The sequence below is a fragment of the Perognathus longimembris genome, chromosome 17 (genome assembly GCF_023159225.1).
Source record: "Perognathus longimembris pacificus isolate PPM17 chromosome 17, ASM2315922v1, whole genome shotgun sequence".
Lineage (NCBI taxonomy): Eukaryota > Metazoa > Chordata > Mammalia > Rodentia > Heteromyidae > Perognathus > Perognathus longimembris.
The window spans coordinates 56193361-56202923 of NC_063177.1; the positions used below are offsets into that span (position 1 = coordinate 56193361).

General features: G+C 67.5%; 1 pseudogene; it reads right to left on the minus strand.

Moving 5' to 3' along the window:
• Positions 1–8866, minus strand: part of LOC125366334 — a 13258-nt pseudogene extending 4392 nt beyond the window's left edge.
• Positions 8867–9563: the final 697 nt, after the last annotated feature.

Genomic DNA, 9563 nt, shown 5'->3' on the forward strand with positions numbered 1-9563 from the left:
GCTCAGGACCAAACTCCATAGAGGAAGCCCGGGCCGCCCAGCTCTCCTGGGGGCGGGGGTGGCGGGGGAGGACCCAGCTCAGGACCAAACTCCATAGAGGAAGCCCGGGCCGCCAGCTCTGGGCTGAGGCCGCTGGCCCCGCACCCCGGTCTTGCTCACACTTGTCCCCTCCCCTGCCCCGCCTTGGTTCTGAGCTAGTGGGAGTTCTTCCCCCCCTTCCGTCCCCCCCCCTCGCCCCGCCCAGGGTGCCCTCCGCCAGGGCCCAGGTCAGAAGCCACAGGTGTTGTCCCCACACCAATTCCCAGGAGAACAGCCGAGGCCCGAAGACGCCCGCGGGAATCCTGGGGACAGAGCGACCCAGGTCCGCCTCGGTCCGCATCCGGGTGTCGGCCACAGCTGCTGGGGCCCCAGTGTGGCCTGGGGTGCAGCAGCCCAGGGCCCCGGAGCGCGGAGGAGGCGCGGGTCTCCCCGTACCGACGGCGGTGCCTCACCTGCTCACGCGTTTATAAACGGTCCCGGCCAGGGTTCCCGCCACCAGCACCGACAGGAGGACGGCGACCATGACCCCCACCAGGGTCCATGGCCTCAACTGGCCCCGCGGACGCTTCATTTTCGTGCCTGGAGGGGAATTGGGAATGGCCCAGGGCCGCGGGCGCCGGGAGGCTCACAGGTTCACAACTCGGGTCGCCCCTCCCCGACCCCCTCCATCCCGCCCCCCCCCCCCAGACACCGATGCCCCGGGGCTGGGAAGGGGAGGGGTGAGGTGCCAAGTGGCCAGGCGTGGGCGGAGGGCCCCGGGCAGCTCGCACCCCCCTCCCGCAGAGGACCGGCCCCTGCTGGCCTCGGTGGCTCCCCCGCTGGGGTTCCTGGCCCCAGGAGCTGGTTTGGGGCTCTGTCTGCTCTGGCTCCAGGGAGGGACTGAACCCCATGGCGAGGGGTGGGGGTTTTCATGAAGCAAAGGGCGGCAGTGGGCAGCAGGCCTCAGCCGGGAGGGGCCCAGGGCGGAGTCACTGTCCCCCGCCCGGAGACTGTGCCTCCCGGGGGGGAATGGGCCCAGGGGTCCCACACCTCTCCACAAGCCAGAGTGAGTCCCCCAGCCTCCCCCCAGCCCCCTCCCCCAGCCCCTCCTCCAGTCCCCACCCCCCAGTCCCCTCCCCCCAGCCCCCTCCCCCCAGCCTCCACCTCACCTGAAACATGAAGGATGACGACCCTGTAATTTTTCTGGTGTCCATACAAATGCCAGGAGTACAGCCCCGCGTGGCTGTCCTGGGCAGCTCTGATCACCAGCTGGGCCTGGCCCCCCTGGACCTGGAGCTGCCACTCGCCCCGAGAGAAGTGTCCGGGGGTGGTCCTCGCTGAAGACGGTCCTGTTCACGCCGTGGAGGCTCAGCTGGATGGTGATGTGGGTGAAGGGGTTGGAGATGTTGCAGGTCATCACGGCGCGCTGGCCCCGGGACACGGAGACCACGCCCTCGGTGCAGGCGGGGGTGGTCGCAGCCTGGGGGGGGTCACAGGGGGGCAGGCCGTGGGGCGTGGCTGGCTGCTGTCCCGTGTCAGGGACTCCCAGTGACGCCCTGAGCTCCGTGCAGCCGTCAGCAGCAGGGCCCCGCACCACGGACGGTGTGCAGAGGACACGTGTGCGCAAGGGACGGGGTCCTGCACGCCGGGGATCAAGCCAGGCCGGGTGACACCCACATGCGCTCCCACGGCCCTGGGGGCCACACCCAGCCGCGCATGGTGAGGTTCTCACCCCAATGTCCCACTGCCGCTGTGGACACGTGGTGGCCAGGGCACCCCCCCAGCCCCTCAGGGCCGCCTCCGGGGGGCTGTGGACACGTGGTGGCCAGGGCACTGCCCCCCAGCCCCTCAGGGCCGCCTCGGGGGGCTGTGGACACGATGTCACCAGGGCACCCCCCTCCCAGCCCCTCAGGGCCGCCTCGGGGGGCTGTGGACACGATGTCACCAGGGCACCCCCAGCCCCTCAGGGCCGCCTCGGGGGGCTGTGGACACGTGGTGGCCAGGGCACTGCCCCAGCCCCTCAGGGCCGCCTCGGGGGGCTGTGGACACCATGTCACCAGGGCACCCCCAGCCCCTCAGGGCCGCCTTGGGGGACTGTGGACACGCGGTGGCCAGGGCACCCCCCTCCCAGCCCCTCAGGGCCGCCTCGGGGGGCTGTGGACACACAGTGACCAGGGCACTGCCCCCCAGCCCCTCAGGGCCACCTCGGGGGGCTGTGGACACACAGTGACCAGGGCACTGCCCCCCAGCCCCTCAGGGCCGCCTCGGGGGGCTGTGGACACTCGGTGACCAGGGCACCCGCCCCCCAGCCCCTCAGGGCCGCCTCGGGGGGCTGTGGACACTCAGTGACCAGGGCACCCGCCCCCCAGCCCCTCAGGGCCGCCTCCGGGGGCTGTGCCGGGAGTTCCTTGTTCACTACGGAGCCTGGTCCTGCTGGACCTGCGCCAGGCTGGCCCCCGCCCAGGGGATGCTGAGGCCGGCGGACAAGGCCTGGCCTGGGCAGAGCAGGCGGGCAGGTCTACAGCCGTGCGAGCAAAGGCTCCCCACAGAGCCCAGGCCTCCCGCCACAGGCACGCGTCTTCTCCGCAGATGACCGGTGCCGTGACAGGGCGTCGCATCGCCACCCGGGAGCGCCAAGCTCACGCCCCCCGCAGGGCCCGGGATGGCGGGGTCAGAGCCGTGGCGGGGTCAGAGCCATCGCCTGCCAGCTGCAGTCCCTCTGTGCCTGCCCGCGGTCTGCCCTTCCGTCCCGTCTTCCCCCTCCCGCCCCTCCCGCCGCGGACGGGGGGGACCCCAGGCTTACTTCCATTCTGAGCGTTCAGGGAGCCGGCCAGCAGCAGGAGCCCCCAAGCACCCAGGGAGCTGCGTCAGGGGCCACTGGGCGGCCAGTCATGGTGCCGGAGGCTCAGGCCGGGTCCTCACCGTCTGTTCCCGGACGCCACCTGCGGGGAAGGTCTCCCGTTGGCCAGAGGCCTCCGGGCTGCGGTCGAGGCTGCTCTGAGCCGCCCGGCCATTCCAAGGTCGGGCAGCCTAGGGGCAGCACCCTCCTCGTGGACCCGCTGAGCCTGGGACGCCCTGGCCCGACCCCGGGCCTCAGTTTCCCCGCTCTGTACTTGGTGAGCGGTGTCGCCTGAGCCGACGGCACTGGCGGTTCGCGTGTGTCGTGCTAGCTGTTCAGGAGGTGAGCGCACAGGGGTCACGATCGGAAGCCGGCTCGCGCGGAAGAGTCCGTGAGACTCCGTCTCCTATCGACCAGCACCCAGCCGGCCGGAGGACGGGCTCGGGTTCAGCCCTGGTGCTGACGCTACACACGCACGCGGGGTCTGGGGCACGCCCGTTCCCGGTGTTCTTCGCGTGAAGGTAGGAAGATCACAAGTTCTAGGGCAGCCCGGGCTGTGCCTTGCTGCTTCTTAAGGAACAGTGTCACCCGACACAGAATTTTCTTTCTTTCCTTCCCTCCCCCAGCCGCCCCCAGTAATGGGGCTTGAATCGGGGCTCAGGCTTTTCCTACTCACAGCTGGCCCACCTGAGCCACACTTCCAGCCCCGGCTGTTGGCCCAGGTGGGCTTCACACTGATTTCCTCAGATCTCAGCTTCCTGAATGTCTGGGATTACAGCCTGAGCCGCCAGTGCCCGGCCTGTTAAAAGTTTTGTAAGCCACTTGGTAGGACATTTGTGGATTCTTGGAAATTTAGCCCTTTCTTGTTTAAAGCCAGTTTAGGCTGAGACAAGCATGGGCTGGAAGGCACAGAGCTAATTACTGTTATTATACTATATTATTATAGTATAATAATTGTTATTTTGTTGCTGATGCAGAAAAAGGCCACATGACTTAGAGGCAGAGACTGGACTGCAGCAGTAGTTGGCCGTGGGGCTCCTGGGGTCTCCTCCTTCCTGCAGGGTCAGGGAGAGGCCCTGGGGGTCCTGGGGGCCGAGCAGCACCCTGCACACCTGGAGTCGGGCACCGTGTCTAGTTCAGGACTGTGAGGAGACTAACTAAAACCTGGGGTCACGTGTCCCTGCACTCTGGGGTCACGTGTCCCTGCAGCTGTGGTCACGTGTCCCTGCAGCTGGGGTCGCGTGTCCCTGCAGCTGGGGTCACGTGTCCCTGCACTCTGGGGTCACGTGTCCCTGCACTCTGGGGTCGCGTGTCCCTGCAGCTGGGGTCACGTGTCCCTGCACTCTGGGGTCACGTGTCCCTGCACTCTGGGGTCATGTGTCCCTGCAGCTGGGGTCACGTGTCCCTGCACTCTGGGGTCGCGTGTCCCTGCAGCTGTGGTCACGTGTCCCTGCAGCTGTGGTCACGTGTCCCTGCAGCTGTGGTCACGTGTCCCCTGCAGCTGGGGTCACGTGTCCCTGCACTCTGGGGTCGCGTGTCCCTGCACTCTGGGGTCGCGTGTCCCTGCAGCTGGGGTCACGTGTCCCTGCAGCTGGGGTCACATGTCCCTGCACTCTGGGGTCGCGTGTCCCTGCACTCTGGGGTCGCGTGTCCCTGCAGCTGGGGTCACGTGTCCCTGCACTCTGGGGTCACGTGTCCCTGCACTCTGGGGTCATGTGTCCCTGCAGCTGGGGTCACGTGTCCCTGCACTCTGGGGTCGCGTGTCCCTGCAGCTGTGGTCACGTGTCCCTGCAGCTGTGGTCACGTGTCCCTGCAGCTGTGGTCACGTGTCCCTGCAGCTGGGGTCACGTGTCCCTGCACTCTGGGGTCGCGTGTCCCTGCACTCTGGGGTCGCGTGTCCTGCAGCTGGGGTCACGTGTCCCTGCAGCTGGGTCACGTGTCCCTGCACTCTGGGGTCGCGTGTCCTGCACTCTGGGGTCGCGTGTCCCTGCAGCTGGGGTCACATGTCCCTGCAGCTGGGGTCACGTGTTCCTGCAGCTGGGGTCACGTGTCCCTGCACTCTGTGGTCACGTGTCCCTGCACTCTGTGGTCACATGTCCCCACAGCTGTGGTCACCTTCACTGCAGCTCAGGACACTCACACAACCACCTGCTCCACCCCACGGGGGGCTGGTGGCCATGGAACCGGCTCTCCTTCCTGTTCCTGCCATCCCACACAGGCCCCAGACACGCATGCACTTAGCTTGGCCCCAGTCGCCCTTCTCATGGCGCTGTCTGCTTTCCTTGGACCGCATCTGCCCTCTCCTTTCTGGCTTTCCTTGGACCGCATCTGCCCTCTCCTTTCTGGCTTTCCTTGGACCGGATCTGCCTCTGCTTTCTGGCTTTCCTTGGACCGGATCTGCCTCTGCTTTCTGGCTTTCCTTGGACCGGATCTGCCCTCTCCTTTCTGGTTTGAGGTAGCTGTGTTTTAGGGAAAGAATGGTCTTCCCCAGGCCAATTAGTTCTGTGGTGAATCATTTCTCTCTCTTTTTCTTGGGGGAGGGGTTGGGGACAGAAATGCTGCACATGGATTATCTTTTTTTTTTTTGGCCAGTCCTGGGCCTTGGACTCAGGGCCTGAGCACCATCCCTGGCTTCTTCCCGCTCAAGGCTAGCACTCCGCCCCTTGAGCCACAGCGCCGCTTCTGGCCGTTTTCTGTATATGTGGTGCTGGGGAATCGAACCTAGGGCCTCGTGTATCCGAGGCAGGCACTCTAGCCACTAGGCCATATCCCCAGCCCCCACATGGATTATCTTGATGTCTTTCCTTTTAGAGTTCTAAGGTTAACATTTGTCTTAAAACGTGGCCAAGACTTTCCGGGCTCTGGAGAATCCACGTGTTAACAAACTTCCAATCCTATGTGACAGTTACCTAGTAAACAGCAGGTGGCGGGGCCCACCCCGAGGGTGGTGGGCCTCTCCCTGAGGAGAGCCGCTGTGCCCAGGACATGCGTTCACGGGCCCGACTCCTGGCCCTCCCCTGGGCATCTCCCCTCCCCTGCACGTCCAGCCGTGGCGTGAGCAGCGTAGTTGTCTGAGTTCACACCTGGCCAGGCGGGCTCTTCTCTTGGCTCCCCTCTCTCTCTCCTTACATCTGCTTTCCCGCCAGAACATGAACACGTTCTGCTCTGCTTTGTCTGAGATCCGGGAACTTTGGATGAGCTGCCCAACCGCGCTGGGACCCACCGCGTTCACGCGACAGAGGTGGCACTGGCCAGCCTGTGGCTTCTCGCCTCAGCCCGCTGACTATCACCAGGATCAGCAGAAATAGCTCAGCCGTTGCGGGGAACTTGCGTCAATGGCAAATTCTAGAAAGAGGTGCGGCCAGCCTTCTTAAGGCTGAGATTTTTTCTACCTTAGATAATATCTGCACAGCTCTCCCTGGGTAACAGTTTCAGGAAACCCCGTCCCTGCGGCGGAGGGTTCTTCTAGGACACACAAAATGTCACCACCAGGAACTGCGACGCCCATGGATGCCCACGGATGCCCATGCTGGGGCCTCCCGGGACCAGGGCCCTGCCACTCACTCCCAAGGCCATACCCGTGTCCTGTGCAGGGAAGGGTGGGTCCTGCCTGCCGTCCTCCCCTTGCAGGACGCCCACGCTTGCTGCCCTCGGGGAAGCCGACCCAGCCTGGTGCCGCCCCTGACCCCCCTTCTGTCCCCAGCGCTGTGGGTGCAGGTGGGTGTGTAGGGCTCGGGGTGGGGAGCAGAGTAGGACAAGGGCGCAGGAGGCTGGGGCATAGTGCTGATCCACGCCCCTGGGCATGACCCCGTGCGCACACGGGCTCAGAGGCAGCTCTGACCCAAGGCCCCGCCCTGTGCTCCCACCCCTGCGATCTGAGGCCGGGAAGGGGGGGTCCCAACCCCCCCATCCCACCCAGTGAACTCTGCCTCTGCCCTGGGGGAGCGGAGTCCAAGGCCCGAGCGGGACACGGGGCCTCGAACGCTGCCCCGTCCATCCACCTCCTGTGTCCTGCGCGCTAACCTGTCCCCGCCCCTGGCCCTGCTCTGGGCCTGGCTGAGAGGCGGCGGCAGCTGGCCAGTGTGGGGGGGGACCTCAGCCCCCAGGCGGGGCCGGCACTCCAGACCCAGGCCCTGCGACCCACCGCTCGTCCCGCAGCTCACCCGGTGCACTCACCCCTCCTCCTCCTCACACCCACCCACCCCTGCTCACACCCACCCACCCCTGCTCACAACCACCCACTCCTCCTCCTCCTCACACCCACCCACCCCTCCTCACACCCACCCACCCCTGCTCCTCACACCCACCCACTCACCCCTCCTCACACCCACCCACCCCTCCTCACACCCACCCACCCCTGCTCCTCACACCCACCCACCCCTGCTCACACCCACCCACCCCTGCTCACAACCACCCACTCCTCCTCCTCCTCACACCCACCCACCCCTGCTCACACCCACCCACCCCTGCTCCTCACACCCACCCACCCCTGCTCACACCCACCCACTCACCTGCTCCTCACACCCACCCACCCCTCCTCACACCCTCCCACCCCTGCTCCTCACACCCACCCACTCACCCCTCCTCACACCCACCCACCCCTGCTCCCAACCACCCACTCACCTGCTCTTCACACCCACCCACCCCTGCCCCTCACACCCACCCACCCACCCCTGCTCACACCCACCCACTCCTCCTCCCTCACACCCACCCCCACTCACCTGCTCCTCACACCCACCCACTCACCCCTGCTCACACCCACCCACCCACCCCTCCTCACACCCACTCACCCCTCCTCACACCCACACACTCACTCCCTCCTCACACCCACCCACCCCTGCTCACACCCACCCACCCACCCCTCCTCAAACCCACCCACCCCTCTCCCCCTCACACCCACCCACACACCCCTCCTCACACCCACCCACTCACCCCTCCTCACACCCACCCACCCCTGCTCACACCCCACCCACTCACCCCTCCTCACACCCACCCACCCCTGCTCACACCCACCCACCCACCCCTCCTCACACCCACCCACCCCTCCTCCCCCTCACACCCACCCACTCACCCCTCCTCACACCCACCCACTCACCCCCTCCTCACACCCACCCACCCCTCCTCACACCCACCCACTCACCCCTCCTCACACCCACCCACCCCTGCTCACACCCACCCACTCACCCCTCCTCACCCACCCACCCCCCTCCTCACACCCACCCACACACCCCTCCTCACACCCGCTCACCCCTCCTCACACCCGCTCACCCCTCCTCACACCCACCCACTCACCCCTCCTCACACCCACCCACCCCTGCTCACACCCACCCACCCACCCCTCCTCAAACCCACCCACCCCTCCTCCCCCTCACACCCACCCACACACCCCTCCTCACACACACCCACTCACCCCTCCTCACACCCGCTCACCCCTCCTCACACCCACCCACTCACCCCTCCTCACACCCACCCACTCACCCCTCCTCACACCCGCTCACCCCTCCTCACACCCACCCACTCACCCCTCCTCACCCACCCACCCCCTCCTCACACCCACCCACACACCCCTCCTCACACCCGCTCACCCCTCCTCACACCCACCCACCCCCTCCTCACACCCACCCACACACCCCTCCTCACACCCACATACCCCTCCTCACACCCACCTGCTCACCTCTGCTCACACCCACTCACTCACCTGCTCCTCACACCCACCCACCCCTGCTCACAACCACCCACTCCTCCTCCCCCTCACACCCACCCACTCACCCCTCCTCACACCCACTCACCCCTCCTCACACCCACCCACCACTCCTCACACCCACTCACTCACCTGCTCCTCACAACCACACACCCCTCCTCACACCCACCCACCCCCTCCTCACACCCACACACTCACCCCTCCTCACACCCACCCACCACTCCTCACACCCACCCACTCCTCCTCACACCCACACACTCACCCTCTCCCTCCGATAGCCAACCCTCCAGTGCCGGCTGCCACCAGCTTCAACTCCTGCCACCAGAGGAGAACGAGCGGGGGGGGGGGGGGGGGGGGGGGGGGGGGGGGGGGGGGGGGGGGGGGGGGGGCGGGGGGCGGGGGCGGGGGGCGGGCCCGCAGGCCCTGCCCATCAGGGAAGCTGCTGGGATTTCAGGACCCACCCTGTGTCCACGGACAAGCGCCAAGCCTTTTCCTCGTGGTCGTTCATTATGCATTTTGATCACAGGCTGAGCGCGTCGTTTACCTCAGGGGAGGGAGCAGGCGGGCGGCGTCTCCTCCGGGGAGTCAGCCCGCCGCTGGGCGCCGGGGCGCTCCCTCCTCACGGGCTCACCCGGTGCTCCCCGGGAGGCTGATGGAGGCCCGCGCCGTGGGCCCTGCGGGCGGGGCGCGGGCGGGGGGCGGGGGGGGGGGGACCGGCGGGGCCGCCCCGGGTCTCGGGGGATGGAGACGGCGCGGGGCGGGGCCTGCGGGGCCCAGGCCGGGCAGCCCGGTGCGCAGCGGGGGGGGGGGGGGGGGGAAGACCGGGACCCCGGAGGGCCGGCCCCCCCCCCCCGCATGGTGACGCAACCAAGTCCCGGGGGACACCTCCACCGCGCACCCTCGGAGGAGGCCCGGCCTGGGAGGCGGGAGGGGCGCGGGGGCGGGTGCCCTCCCCCCGCCCGCCCCCCCCCCCCCCGAGAGCCTCGTCTCCCTCCCGGGGCGTCG